Source organism: Accipiter gentilis, unplaced genomic scaffold (genome assembly GCF_929443795.1).
Source record: "Accipiter gentilis unplaced genomic scaffold, bAccGen1.1, whole genome shotgun sequence".
NCBI lineage: Eukaryota > Metazoa > Chordata > Aves > Accipitriformes > Accipitridae > Astur > Astur gentilis.
In genome coordinates, this window is record NW_026060813.1 from 252,117 (window position 1) to 267,309 (window position 15,193).

A 15,193-nucleotide genomic window follows, 5' to 3' on the forward strand; every position below is an offset into this window, starting at 1 on the left:
GGTGGAGCCAGGGCCTCAGTAGTCCGGCATCATAGAGTCAGAGGTGGCCGGGCTTCTGGGGACACTGGCTCCGCAGACGCCCAGTGCTGGGGTCTGCTCAGCAGCCTCGGCTGCGTGTCCCACGCCGCCGCCGGCTCCTGTACCGCCGGCGGCGCGCCGCGGGTTGACGTCGCCTCATCCCGTACTGGCGGCGAGGGCGGCTGCGGAACCGACGCGTGGCACGGCGGCGCTGTCGGCGCCGGCTCCCGCTTCGGCTCCTGCTTCGCCTAGGTCTTGCCATTCCGGCTCCCCGGCTTTGGTGGCCGCCCTGCCCTGCCAGAGGGTATTGGCTCTGCGCCCACCGCCCCGCTTTATATAGGGGTGCCGGGAGGAGGCCCTTTGTGACACGGGCGCGTTACAAGGCCAACCTCACCGGCGGCATCACAATGTCCCCACGGCGACGGCCACGCACGCACAATGTCCCCACGGCGACGGCCCACCATGCGTGGCCTCCGTGGCTGCCACCCGGCCCCAGCCCACAGGAGGAGGGCGGCCGCCCTGCAGCAGCACTGGCCCGCGTCAGCACCGCTACGTGCCGGCGGGTCTGCCGTTCACTGCCCCGGCGCAAGAGACGCAAGAGGAGTCGCTGGGCTGGCCGGCGGTGCCGGCGGCACATCAGGAGGAGGCAGCACAGGGGCAGAGGTGCTGGTTGCAGTGCCGGTGTCGATGCTGGAGGTGGTGGTGGCGGTGGCAGTGGTGTTGTCTGCCGCACGGCCGAGGGGTCCCAGCCCTTGGTCCCCCCGGCCGGGGGTGGGAGCAGTGATGGGCTCAGCATCGCTTCACCCCCAGGTATGGAAGCCAGGACCCTCGACGACCGCAGGAGGAAGAGGAGGGTCCTGTGAGCCTCGCCACAGCTGGACCTGGGGGACACCCATGGGTGTGTGGTGGGTTGACCCTGGCTTGACGCCAGGTACCCATCAAAGCCGTTCTATCACTCCCCCTCCTCAACTGGACAGGGGAGAGAAAATATAGCAAAGAGCTTGTGGGTCGAGATACGGACAGGAGAAATCACTCACCAATTACCGTCACAGGCAAAACAGACTCAGCTTGGGGAAATTTAACTCAATTTATTACAAATCAACCAGAGTAGGGTAATGAGAAATAAAACCAAATCTCAGAACACCTTCCCTCCACCCCTCCCTTCTTCCCGGGCACAACTTCACTCCCGGATTCTCTCCCAGCCCCGCAAGTGGCACAGGGGGATGGGGAATGGGCTTTACGTTCAGCTCATCACACGTTATTTTCTGCCGCTTCATCCTCCTCAGGGGGAGGGCTCAACACACTCTCCCCCTGCTCCAGCATGGGGTCCCTCCCATGGGAGACAGTCCTCCAGGAACTTCTCCAATGTGGGTCCTTCGCACGGGCTGCAGTTCTTCACAAACTGCTCCAGCGTGGGTCCTTTCCACGGTGTGCAGTCCTTCAGCAGCACACTTCTCCAGCGTGGGTCTCCCACGGGGTCACAAGCCCTGCCAGAAAACCTGCTCCGTAGGCTCCTCTCCACAGATCTGCAGGTCCTGCCAGGAGCCTGCTCCAGTGCGGGGTTCCCATGGCGCTGGACTGGGACGCGAAGATGAACTGGGACGTGGAAGTGGCCTGGGGACGCGGAGACGGAGTGGGACGTGGAGACGCGTTGCGGAGGATCCACAGGGGGAATCACGCACAGACCAATGTGATCAAGTGAAGTCCATGTACTACAACTTTTAGCACAGTTATATACCTTACGTGCTTGTGCATGCGCCTTATACAATACTCTGATTGGTCCAATACCTCGGTTCACGTGACACTATCTTATCCTCTGTTGGCTGTGCAAGCTTCTTCACGAGGTGTCCAGCAGTTACTTATCTCATTCGTCGGCATCCAGGAGTTGCTTGTCAGGCTCTTCTTATCTTCCTTCTTCCCAGTGTACAAGGGCACAGCGTCCTTGTCTGCTCCAGCACTTTGTAAACTTATGCTTCGTTCCCACCTAACGGCTGGATTGCTCACATGCCCTTGCCCAGCCAAGAAATCCTCAACAGAGATGTACTGGGGCACGGAGATGGACTGGGCTGTGGAGATGGACTGAGACTTGGAAGTGGCCTGGGGACGTGGAGATGGACTGGGGCACGGAGGTGGACTGGGACGTGGAGATGGACTGGGACGTGGAGATGCGTTGGGACGTGGAGATGGACGGGGACATGGAGACGGGGATCAGACCCAGCCCTGGAGCCGGCAGGCTGGGACGTCTCCAGCCCTGGAGATGCGTGCTGGTCCTGGACAGGCGTACGCACGGGACATCCCCCCCCCCCCCCCCCCCCCCCATTCAACGCAGATGCCCACCCACGGGACACACACAACCCCCAACCCCATCTGACGCGGATGCCCACCCACGGGACACACTCCCCCCCCACCCCATTCGACACAGATGTCCACCCACGGGACTTACGCACACCCCCACCCCATCCGACGCGGATGCCCACCCACGGGACACGACGGTGGGGGTCGCGCAGCCGGCGCACAGGGAAACCAGGGAGACGCACAGCTCATGCTATCATTCCAGCTTTATTGGTGGAGCCAGGGCCTCAGTAGTCCGGCATCATAGAGTCAGAGGTGGCCGGGCTTCTGGGGACACTGGCTCCGCAGACGCCCAGTGCTGGGGTCTGCTCAGCAGCCTCGGCTGCGTGTCCCACGCCGCCGCCGGCTCCTGTACCGGCGGCGGCGCGCCGCGGGTTGACGTCGCCTCATCCCGTACTGGCGGCGAGGGCGGCTGCGGAACCGACGCGTGGCACGGCGGCGCTGTCGGCGCCGGCTCCCGCTTCGGCTCCTGCTTCGCCTAGGTCTTGCCATTCTGGCTCCCCGGCTTTGGTGGCTGCCCTGCCCTGCCAGAGGGTATTGGCTCTGCGCCCACCGCCCCGCTTTATATAGGGGTGCCGGGAGGAGGCCCTTTGTGACACGGGCGCGTTACAAGGCCAACCTCACCGGCGGCATCACAATGTCCCCACGGCGACGGCCACGCACGCACAATGTCCCCACGGCGACGGCCCACCATGCGTGGCCTCCGTGGCTGCCACCCGGCCCCAGCCCACAGGAGGAGGGCGGCCGCCCTGCAGCAGCACTGGCCCGCGTCAGCACCGCTACGTGCCGGCGGGTCTGCCGTTCACTGCCCCGGCGCAAGAGACGCAAGAGGAGTCGCTGGGCTGGCCGGCGGTGCCGGCGGCACATCAGGAGGAGGCAGCACAGGGGCAGAGGTGCTGGTTGCAGTGCCGGTGTCGATGCTGGTGGTGGTGGTGGCGGTGGCAGTGGTGTTGTCTGCCGCACGGCCGAGGGGTCCCAGCCCTTGGTCCCCCCGGCCGGGGGTGGGAGCAGTGATGGGCTCAGCATCGCTTCACCCCCAGGTATGGAAGCCAGGACCCTCGACGACCGCAGGAGGAAGAGGAGGGTCCTGTGAGCCTCGCCACAGCTGGACCTGGGGGACACCCATGGGTGTGTGGTGGGTTGACCCTGGCTTGACGCCAGGTACCCATCAAAGCCGTTCTATCACTCCCCCTCCTCAACTGGACAGGGGAGAGAAAATATAGCAAAGAGCTTGTGGGTCGAGATACGGACAGGAGAAATCACTCACCAATTACCGTCACAGGCAAAACAGACTCAGCTTGGGGAAATTTAACTCAATTTATTACAAATCAACCAGAGTAGGGTAATGAGAAATAAAACCAAATCTCAGAACACCTTCCCTCCACCCCTCCCTTCTTCCCGGGCACAACTTCACTCCCGGATTCTCTCCCGGCCCCGCAAGTGGCACAGGGGGATGGGGAATGGGCTTTACGTTCAGCTCATCACACGTTATTTTCTGCCGCTTCATCCTCCTCAGGGGGAGGGCTCAACACACTCTCCCCCTGCTCCAGCATGGGGTCCCTCCCATGGGAGACAGTCCTCCAGGAACTTCTCCAATGTGGGTCCTTCGCACGGGCTGCAGTTCTTCACAAACTGCTCCAGCGTGGGTCCTTTCCACGGTGTGCAGTCCTTCAGCAGCACACTTCTCCAGCGTGGGTCTCCCACGGGGTCACAAGCCCTGCCAGAAAACCTGCTCCGTAGGCTCCTCTCCACAGATCTGCAGGTCCTGCCAGGAGCCTGCTCCAGTGCGGGGTTCCCATGGCGCTGGACTGGGACGCGAAGATGAACTGGGACGTGGAAGTGGCCTGGGGACGCGGAGACGGAGTGGGACGTGGAGATGCGTTGCGGAGGATCCACAGGGGGAATCACGCACAGACCAATGTGATCAAGTGAAGTCCATGTACTACAACTTTTAGCACAGTTATATACCTTACGTGCTTGTGCACGCGCCTTATACAATACTCTGATTGGTCCAATACCTCGGTTCACGCGACACTATCTTATCCTCTGTTGGCTGTGCAAGCTTCTTCACGAGGTGTCCAGCAGTTACTTATCTCAGTCGTCGGCATCCAGGAGTTGCTTGTCAGGCTCTTCTTATCTTCCTTCTTCCCAGTGTACAAGGGCACAGCGTCCTTGTCTGCTCCAGCACTTTGTAAACTTATGCTTCGTTCCCACCTAACGGCTGGATTGCTCACATGCCCTTGCCCAGCCAAGAAATCCTCAACAGAGATGTACTGGGGCACGGAGATGGACTGGGCTGTGGAGATGGACTGAGACTTGGAAGTGGCCTGGGGACGTGGAGATGGACTGGGGCACGGAGGTGGACTGGGACGTGGAGATGGACTGGGACGTGGAGATGCGTTGGGACGTGGAGATGGACGGGGACATGGAGACGGGGATCAGACCCAGCCCTGGAGCCAGCAGGCTGGGACGTCTCCAGCCCTGGAGATGCGTGCTGGTCCTGGACAGGCGTACGCACGGGGCATCCCCCCGGCCCCCCCTCCCATTCGACGCAGATGCCCACCCACGGGACACACACAACCCCCAACCCCATCTGACGCGGATGCCCACCCACGGGACACACACCCCTCCCCACCCCATCCGACGCGGATTCCCTCCGACAGGGCACGACGGCAGGGGACGCGCAGCCAGCCCACAGGGAGACCAGGGAGACGCACGGCTCATGCTATCAGTCCAGTTTCATTGGTGGAGCCAGAGCCTCAGTAGTCTGGCATCATAGAGTCAGAGGTCGCCGGGCTTCTGGGGACACTGGCTCCGCAGACGCCCAGTGCTGGGGTCTGCTCAGCAGCCTCGGCTGCGTGTTCCACGCCACCGCCGGCTCCTGTACTAGTGGTGGCGTGATGCAGGTTGGCGTCGCCTCATCCCATACCGGCGGCGAGGGCGGCCTGGAGATGTACTGGATGTGGAGATGTACTAGGGCATGCAGATAGACTGTGACTTGGTGCTGAGCAGACCCCAGCAGTGGACAACTGGTGTTTTCTTTGGCATTACAAAGGGTTCCGTTCAAACTCCAGATTACCAGTGGGGGATCCGGTTCTACCCCGGATCATCGGGTAGGGGTGCCAGGCCTATAGCGTAGCATCGGGTAGGGATACCGGGCCTAATGCTGAGGGTCAGGTAGAAAGGGTGGGTCTAATCCCGGGCGCCCATAGGGTGAGCAGGTGTAACCTGGCGCACCATTTGGGGTTCCGCTACAATCCAGGAGTACCGGTGTGTAGACCAAAATTACTGAGGAGTACCTGTGAGTGTACTGGTACTACTGCAGAATGTTGGGTAGGGGCGCCAGGCCTACCGCAGAGCATCAGGTAGTATACGTGACCTAACTGGGTGGGTCAGGTAGGAAGGGCGGGTCTAAACCCATGCGCCCGTGGCGTCAGCAGGTGTACACCGACGCACCAGTAAGAGTTCCGGTACAATCCAAGAGTACCGGTGGGTATACCAAAACTACTGCAGAGTACCGGTGGGTGTACCGGTACTACCCTATATCGTCGTGTAGGGGCACCAGGCCTAGCATAGAGCATCAGGTAGGTATACCGGGCCTGAGCGGGAGGGTCTGGTAGGAAGGGCAGGTCTAACTTTGCACGCTTGTAGCGTCAGCAGTGGTACCACAGAGAACCAGTAAGGGTTCTGGTACTACCCCAGACTATCTGTGGGTGTACCGATACTACCGCTTAGTACCGGTGAGGGTACCGCTAGTACCCCAGAACATCGGGTAGAGGTGCCAGGCCTACCGCGGAGCATCAGGTAGGGATAACGGGCCTACCGTGTACGGTCAGGTAGGGAAGCCAGGTCTAAAACAGTGCACCATTAGGGACAGCTGGTATACTGTGGCGCATCACATAGGGTTCCGTTCCAACCCCAGAGTACCGCTGGGGAAACGGGTTCTACCCTGGAACATTGGGTAGGGATACTGGGCCTAACCCGGAGGGACAGGTAGGAAGGGCGGGTCTAAACCAGCGCACGCGTAGGAACAGTTGGTGTAATCTGGCGCTTCACAAAGGGTTCCGTTCCAACCCCAGAGTACCGGTGGGCGATCCGGTTCTTCCCCGGAACATTGGGTAGTGATATTGGGCCTAACCCGGAGGGTCAGGAAGGAAGGGCGTGTCTAACTTCGCACACACGTAGCATCAGCAGTTGTACCACAGCACACAAGTAACGGTTCCAATACAATCCGGGAGTACCAGTGGGTATAACAAAACTACCGTGGAGTACCAATGGGTGTACCGGTACTATCCCAGATTGTCAGGGAGTCACACCAGGCCTACCAGAGATCATCAGGTAGGGATATCGGGCCTAAGAAGAAGGGTCAGGTAGGAACGGCAAGTCTAACTCCGCACGCCCATAGCGTCAGCAGGTGTATCCCAGCAAACCAGTTAAGGGTTCCGGTACTACCCTGGAGTACCGGTGGCTGTACCGATACTACCGCAGATTACCGGTGGGGGTACCGGTACTACCCCAGAACATTGGGTAGGGGTTCCAGGCCTAACGCAGAGGGACAGGTAGGAAGGGAGGGTCGAAACCCGCGCACGCATAGGATCAGCAGGTGTACCCTGGTGCACCAGTAAGGGTTCCAGTACAATCCAGGAGTACCGGTTGGTATACCAAAACTACCACGGAGTACCTGTGGGTGTACCGGTACTACCCCAGATCGTTGGGTAGGGGTACCAGGCCTACCGCAGAGCATCATTTAGGGATAAATAGCCTAACTGGGAGGGTCAGGTAGGAAGGGCGGGTCTAACTTCGCACACTTTAGCGTCAGCAGTTGTTCCACAGCGAACCAGTAAGTGTTCTGGTACTACACGGGAGTGCTGGTGGGTGTACCGATACTACCGGAGAGTACCGGTGGGGGTACTGGCAGTATCACAGAACATGGGGTAGGGGTGCCAGGATTACCATGGATAATCAGGTAGGGATACTGGGCCTAACCCGGAGGGTCAGGTAGGAAGGGCAGTCCTATCTCCGCGCGCCCGTAGCTTTGGCAGGTGTACCACAGCAAACCAGTAAGGGTTCTGGTACTACCCCGGAGTACCAGTGGGTGTATTGATACTACCGCAGAGTACCATTCGGGTTACTGATACTACCGCAGAGTACCGTTGGGGGCACAGATACTACCCCGGAACATGAGGTAGGGGCGGCAGTCCTACCGCAGAGCATCAGGTAGGGATACCGGGCCTAACCCGGAGGGTCAGGTAGGAAGGGCAGATCTAAACCAGCATGCGCGTAGCATCAGCAGGTGTACCTGCGTGCACCAGTAAGGGTTCCGGTACAATCCAGTATTACCAGTGGGTATACCAAAATACCTAGGAGTACCCGTGGGTGTACTGGTACTACCCCAGATCGTCGGGTAGGGGGGCAAGACCTAGCACAGAGAATCAGGTAGGGATACCGGGCCTAAGAAGAAGGGTCAGGTAGGAATGGCAAGTCTAACTCTGCGAGCCCATAGCGTCAGCAGGTGTATCCCAGCAAACCAGTTAAGGGTTCCAGTACTACCCTGGAGTACCGGTGGCTGTACCGATACTACCGCAGATTACCAGTGGGGGTACCGGTACTACCCCGGAACACTGGGTAGGGGTGCCAGGCCTACCATGGAGCATCAGGTAGGGATACCGAGCCTAAATTGGAGGGTCAGGTAGGAAGGGCAGGTCTAACTATGCTCACCCGTAGCATCAGCAGGTGTACCCCAGCAAACCAGTAAGGGTTCTGGTACTACCACGGAGTGTTGGTGGGTGTACCGATACTACTGCAGAGTACCAGTGTGGGTACCTGTTGTACCCCGTAACATCGGGTAGGCGTGCCAGGCCTACCGCGGAGCATCAGTTAGGGATAGCGGGCCTACCCTGTAGGGTCAGGTAGGGAGGCTGGGTCTAACCCAGCGCGCCCGTAGGGACAGCTGTTGTACTCTGGCACATCAGAAAGTGTTCCGTTCCAAACCCAGAGTATCGGTGGAGGAAGCAGGTCTACCCCGGAACATCACGTAGGGATAAGGGGCCTAACCCGGAGGGTCAGGTAGGAAGCATGGGTGTAAACCCGTGTGCCTGTAGGGTCAGCAGGTGTACCGCGGCGCACGATTAAGGGTTCCACTACAATCCAGGAGTACCAGTGGGTATAGCAAAACTACCGCGGAGTACCGGTGGGTATACCAGTACAACCCCAGATAGTCGGGTAGGGGGTCAGTCATATCGCATAGCATAAGACAGGGATACTGGGCCTAACCCGGAGGGTCAGGTAGGAAGGGCACGTATAACTCCGCGCGACCGTAGCGTCAGAAGTTGTACCCCATTGAACCAGTAAGGGTTCCGGTACTACTGCAGAGTAGCGCTGGATATACTGATACAACCGCAAAGTAACGTTGGGTGTACCGATACTACTGCAGAGTACCGGTGCGGGAACCTATTCTAGCCCACAAATTCAGGTAGGGATACTGGGCCTAACCAGGAGGGTTAGGTAGGAAGAGTGGGTCTAAACCCATGTGCCTGTAGGGTAGCAGGTGTATCACGGCGAACCAGTAAGTGTTCCAGTACAATCCAGGAGTACCGGTGGGTATACCAAAACTACCACGGGTACCAATGGGTGTAACGGTATTACCCTAGATCGTCAGATAGGGGGCCAGCCTACCACAGAGCAGCAGGTAGGGATACCAGGCCTAACCCAGAGGGTCAAGTAGGAATGTCCGTTCCAACTTCGTGCACCCGTAACGTCAGCAGTTGTACCAAAGTGAAACAGCAAGGGTTCCAGTACTAGCCCGGTGTACTGGTGGGTATACCAAGACTACCACAGAGTACCGGTGGGGGTACTAGTACTACCCCGGAACATCGGGTAGAGGTGCCACGCCTACTGTGGAGCATTAGGTAGGGATACCCGGACTACCCTGTAGGATCAGGTAGGGAGGCGGGGTCTAAGCCAGTCACCCATAGGGACAGCTGCTGTACTTTGGCACATCACAAAGGGTTCCGGTCCAACCCCAGAGTAGCGGTTGGGGAACCAGTTCTACCCCGGAACATCGGGTAGGGATACCGGGCCTAACCGGGAAGGTCAGGTAGGAAGGGTGGGTCTAAACCCGAGTGCCTGTAACATCAGCAGATGTACCCTGGCTTACCAGTAAGTGTTCCGGTACAATGCAGGAGTACCGGTGGGTATACCAAAACTACCGCGGAGTCCGGGTGGGTGTACCTGTACTACACCAGGTTGTCGGGTAGGGGGCAATGCCTTCCACAGAGCATCAGGTAGGGATACCGGGCCTAACCCGGAGGGTCAGGTAGGAAGGGATGATCTAACTCCTCGCGCTCGTGGCGTCAGCTGGTGTACCCCAGCGAACCAGTAAGGGTCCCGGTACTACCCCAGAGTACCGGTGTGTATACAAAATATACAGCGGAGTACCAAAGTTTATACCACTACCAACCCATATCATCAGGTAGGGGTGCCAGGCCTACTGCAGAGCTTCAGGTAGGGTTACTGGTCCTAACCCGGAGGGTCAGTTAGGAAGTGCGGGTCTAAAATTGTGCCACCCATAGTGTCAGGAGGTGTAACCCAGCAAACCCGTTAAGGAGCCTCGCCACAGCTGGACCTGGGGGACACCCATGGGTGTGTGGTGGGTTGACCCTGGCTGGACGCCAGGTACCCACCAAAGCCGTTCTTTCACTCCCCCTCCTCAACTGGACAGGGGAGAGAAAATATAACAAAGACCTTGTGGGTCGAGATAAGGACAGGAGAAATCGCTCACCAATTACCGTCACGGGCAAAACAGACTCAGCTTGGGGAAAATTTAACTCAATTTATTACAAATCAACCAGAGCAGGGTAATGAGAAATAAAACCAAATCTCAGAACACCTTCCCTCCACCCCTCCCTTCTTCCCGGGCACAACTTCACTCCCAGACTTTCTCCTAGCACCGCAAGTGGCACAGAAGGATCGACCACCCATCCTTGGCAGAGCGTCTTCCCGAAAAGGCAAACATCCGGCTCCTTGACCCACAGAGAAGGTGGCAGACCTGAAAGCTGTTGCTGCTCTTCACCTTCACCGTGCAACCTATTCACAGGAACAATACGTCTTGGCAACAGTGCCTGCCAAGAGAAGGAACATCTCATGGAGCGTATCCTTGGCAGAGCCTGTTCCCAAAAAAGGCAAACGTCCGGCTCCTTGTCCCACACGGAAGGTGGCAGCCCTGAAAGCTGTTGCTGGCCTTCACCTTCCCCGTGCAGCCTATTCAGAGGCACAACAGGTATTGGCATATGTGCTTGCCAAGAGAGAAATATCTCACAGTGCGCATCCCCGCCGAAGCCTCTTACATAAAAGGCAAACGTCCGGCTCCTTGTCCCACAAGGAAGGTGACAGCCCTGAAAGCTGTTGCTGGTCTTCACATACCCCTTGCAGCCTAATCACAGGCACAACAGCACTGAGCACCTGTGCGTTCCAAGAGAAGAAACATCTCATGGTGTGCATCCTTTGAAGAGCCTCTCCCGAAAAGACAAACGTCCGGCTCCTTGTCCCACACGTAACATGACAGCCCTGAAAATTGTTACTGGTCTTCACCTTCCCCGTGCAGCCTATTCACCACTAAAACTGGTATTGGCATCTGAGCTTGCTGAGAGTAGGAAAATCCCACAGTGCGCATCCTCGGCAGAGCCTCTTCCTGAAAAGGCAAACCTCTGGCTCCTTTTCCCACACTGGACGGGGCAGCCCTGAAAGCTGTTGCTGGTCTTCACCTTCCCCATGCAGACTATAGACAGGAACCACTGGTCTTGGAAACAGTGCTTGCCAAGAGCAGGAACATGTCATGGTGCGCATCCTTGGCAGAGCCTGTTCCCGAAAAGGCAAATGTCCGGCCTCCTGTTTCACACGGAAGGTGTCATACCTCAAATCTGTTGCTGGTGTTTACCTTCCCCATGCAGCCTATTCGAAGGCACAACAGCACTGAGCATCTCTGCTTTCCCAGAGAAGGAAGATCTCACGGTGCGCATCCTTGGCAGAGACTCTTCCCAAAAAAGCAAACGTCTGGCTCCTTGTCCCACAACAAAAGTGGCAGCCCTGAAAGCTGTTCCTGGTCTACACCTTCCCCATGCAGCCTATTCACAGGAACAACAGGTCTTGGCAACAGTGCTTGCAATGAGAGGAAACATCTCACAGTGCGCACCCTTAGCAGAGCCTATTCCCAAAAAGGCAAACATCCGGCCCCTTGCTTCAAATGGAAGGTGGCAGACCTGAAAGCTGTTGCTGGTCTTCACCTTCCCCGTTCAGCCATTTAACAGGCACAACAGCACTGAGCATCTCTGCTTTCCCAAAGGAGTAACATCTCATGTTGTGCATCCTTGGCAGAGACTCTTCCTGGAAGGCAAACTTCCCACTCCTTGTCCCACATGGAAGGTGGCTGACCTCAAAGCTGTTGCTGGTCCTAACCTTCCTCATGCAGCCAATTCACAGGCACAACAGATACTGGCATCTCTGCTTGCCAATAAAAGGAACATCTCACAATGCGCAACCCCGGCGTAGACTGTTTCTGAAATAGCAAACGTCTAGCTCCTTGTCCCACAGTGAACGTGGCAGACCGGAAAGCTGTTGCTGGTCTTCACCTTCCCCGTGCAGCCTATTCACAGGCACAACAGAACTGAGCATTTCTGCATTCCCAGTGAAGGAACATCTCACAGTGCTGTTGCCCTGCAGAGCACGTTCCTGAAAAGGCAAATATCCGGCTCCTTGTCCCACACGGAAGATGGCATCCCTGAAAGATGTTGCTGAACTTCACATTCCCCATGCAGCCTGTTCACAAGCAAAACAGGTATGGCATCTGTGCTTGCCAAGACAAGAAACATCTCATGGTGCGCATCCTTGGCAGAGCCTGTTCCCTAAAAGGCAAACGTCCGGACTCTTGTTTCACATGGAAGGTGGCAGACGTGACAGCAGTTGCTGGTATTCACCTTCCCCGTGCAGCCTATTCGCAGGCACAATAGGTATTGGCATCTGTGCTTGCCATGTGAAGGAACATCTCACGGTGCGCATCCTCGGCAGACACTTTTCCCGAAAAGGGAAACGTCTGGCTCCTTGTCCCACATGGAAGGTGTCAGCCCTGAAAGCTGTTGCTCGTCTTCACATTCCTCGTGCAGCCTATTCAAAGGCACAACACATATTAGTATCTGTGCTTGCCAAGACAAGGAATATCTCACGGTGTGCATCCCCTCCGTTCCCTTTCCTGAAAAGGCAGATGTCCTGCTCCTTGTCCAACACGGAAGGTGACAGCCCTGAAAGCTGTTGCTGGTCTTCACCGTCCCCCTGCAGCCTATTCACAGGCACAACAGCACTGAGCATCTCTGCTTTCCCAGAGAAGGAACATCTCAAGGTACTCATCCTCGGCAGAGCCTCCTCCAGAAAAGGCAAATGTCCTGCCCCTTGTCCCACACGGAAGATGGCATCCCTGAAAGCTGTTGCTGCTCTTCACATTCCCTGTGCAGCCGATACACAGGAACCAGTGGTCATGGCAACAGTGCTTGCCAAGACAAGAAACATCTCATGGTGCGCATCCTTGGCAGAGACTGTTCCCGAAAAGGCAAACGTCCGGACTCTTGTTTCACATGGAAGGTGGCAGCCCTGACAGCAGTTGCTGGTCTTCACCTTCCCTGTGCAGCCTATTCGCAGGCACAATAGGTATTGGCATCTGTGCTTGCCAAGTGAAGGAACATCTCACGGTGCGCATCCTCGGCAGACACTCTTCCCGAAAAGGGAAACGTCCTGCTCCTTGTCCCACACGGAAGGTGTCAGCCCTGAAAGCTGTTGCCGGTCTTCACTTTCCCCTTGCAGCCTATTCACACCACAACAACACTGAGCATCTCTGCTTTCCCAAAGAAGAAACATCTCACGGTGCGCGTCCCCCCGGAGACTCTTCCCGAAAAGGCAAACGTCCGGCTCCTTGTCCCACAAGAAGGTGTCAGCCCTGAAAGCTGTTGCTGGTCTTCACCTTCCCCGTGCAGCCTATTCAGAGGCACAACAGGTATTGGTATCTGTGCTTGCCAAGAGAGGAATATCTCACAGTGCGCATCCCCGACGGTGCCTCTTCCATAAAAGGCAAACCTCCGGCTCCTTCTCCCACATGGAAGGTGGCACCGCTGAAAGCTGTTGCTGGTCTTCACCTACCCCTTGCAGCCTAATCACAGGCACAACAGCACTAAGCATCTCTGCTTTCCCAGAGAAGGAACATCTCATGGTGTGCAACCTTTGCAGAGTCTCTTCAGAAAAAGACAAACGTCCGTCTCCTTGTCCCACACGTAACGTGTCTGCCCTAAAAGTTGTTACTGGTCTTCACATTCCCCGTGCAGCCTATTCGCCAGTAAAACTGCTATTGGCATCTGAGCTTGCTGAGAGAAGGAACATCTAACGGTGTGCATCCTCGGCAGAGCCTCTTCCCGAACAGGCAATCCTCTTGCTCCTTGTCCCACACTGGAGGTGGCAGCTCGGAGAGCTGTTGCTGGTCTTCACCTTCCCCATGCAGCCTATTCACAGGCACAACAGCACTGAGCATTTCTGCGTTCCCAGAGAAGAAACATCAAATGGTACTATTTCCCGTCGGAGCCTGTTCTTTAAAAAGCAAATGTACGGCTCCTTGTCCCAAACGGAAGGTGGCAGCCCTGAAAGCTGTTACGGTCATCACCTTCCCCGTGCAGCCTATTTAGAGGCACAACAGGTATTGGCATCTGTGCTTGCCAAGAGAGGAATATCTTACAGTGCGCATCCCCGCCGGAGCCTCTTCCATAAAAGGCAAACCTCCGGCTCCTTGTCCCACGCGGAAGGTGGCAGCCCTGAAAGTTGTTGCTGGTCTTCACCTACGTCTTGCAGTCTAATCACAGGCACAACACTGAGCATCCCTGCTTTCCCAGAGAAGGAACATCTCATGGTGTGCATCCTTTGCAGAGTCTCTTCCCAAAAAGACAAACGTCCGGCTCCTTGTCCCACACGTAACGTGTCAGCCCTGAATGTTGTTACTGGTCTTCACATTCCCCGTGCAGCCTATTCACCAGTAAAACTGGTATTGGCATCTGAGCTTGCTGAGAGAAGGAACATCTCACGGTGCGGATCCTCGGCAGAGCCTCTTCCCGAAAAAGCAAACCCCTGGCTTCTTGTCCCACGCTGGAGTTGGCAGCTCGGAGAGCTGTTGCTGGTCTTCACTTTCCCCGTGCAGCCTATTCACAGGCACAACAGCACTGAGCATTTCTGCGTTCCCAGAGAAGAAACATCAAATGGTAATATTTCCTGTCGGAGCCTGTTCTTTAAAAAGCAAATATCGGGATCCTTGTCCCACATGGAAGGTGGCAACCCTGAAAGCTGTTGCTGGTCTTCACCTTCCCAGTTCAGCCAATTCACAGGCACAACAGGTATTGGCATCAGTGCTTGCTGAGAGAAGGAACATATCATAGTGCGCAACCCCGGCGGAGCCTGTTCTTGAAAAGGCAAACACCTGGTTCATAGTCTCACACGGAAGGTGGCACTCTGTTAAGGTGTTAATGCTCTTCACCTTCCCCGTGCAGTATATTCGCAGGCACAACAGATACTGGCATCTCTGCTTGCCAAAAAAAGGAACATCTCACAACGCGCAACCCCGGTGTAGCCTATTCCTAAAATGGCAAACATCCGGCTCCTTGTCCCACAGTGAACGTGGCAGCCCGGAAAGCTTTTCCTGGTCTTCACATTTTCCGTTCAGTCTATTCACAGACACAACAGCTCTGAGCATTTCTGCATTCCCAGTGAAGGAATATCTCACGGTGCTGTTGCCCGGCAGAGC

General features: G+C 56.8%; 1 long non-coding RNA gene across 1 annotated transcript; it reads left to right on the plus strand.

Annotated features, from left to right (window-relative positions):
* Positions 1 to 7,945: 7,945 nt before the first annotated feature.
* On the plus strand, positions 7,946 to 9,426 carry LOC126036730 (uncharacterized). The gene is made up of 3 exons (XR_007505249.1): positions 7,946 to 8,027; positions 8,248 to 8,385; positions 9,416 to 9,426. It is a non-coding gene; the product is annotated as an uncharacterized LOC126036730 (long non-coding RNA).
* The last annotated feature ends 5,767 nt before the right edge of the window (positions 9,427 to 15,193 follow it).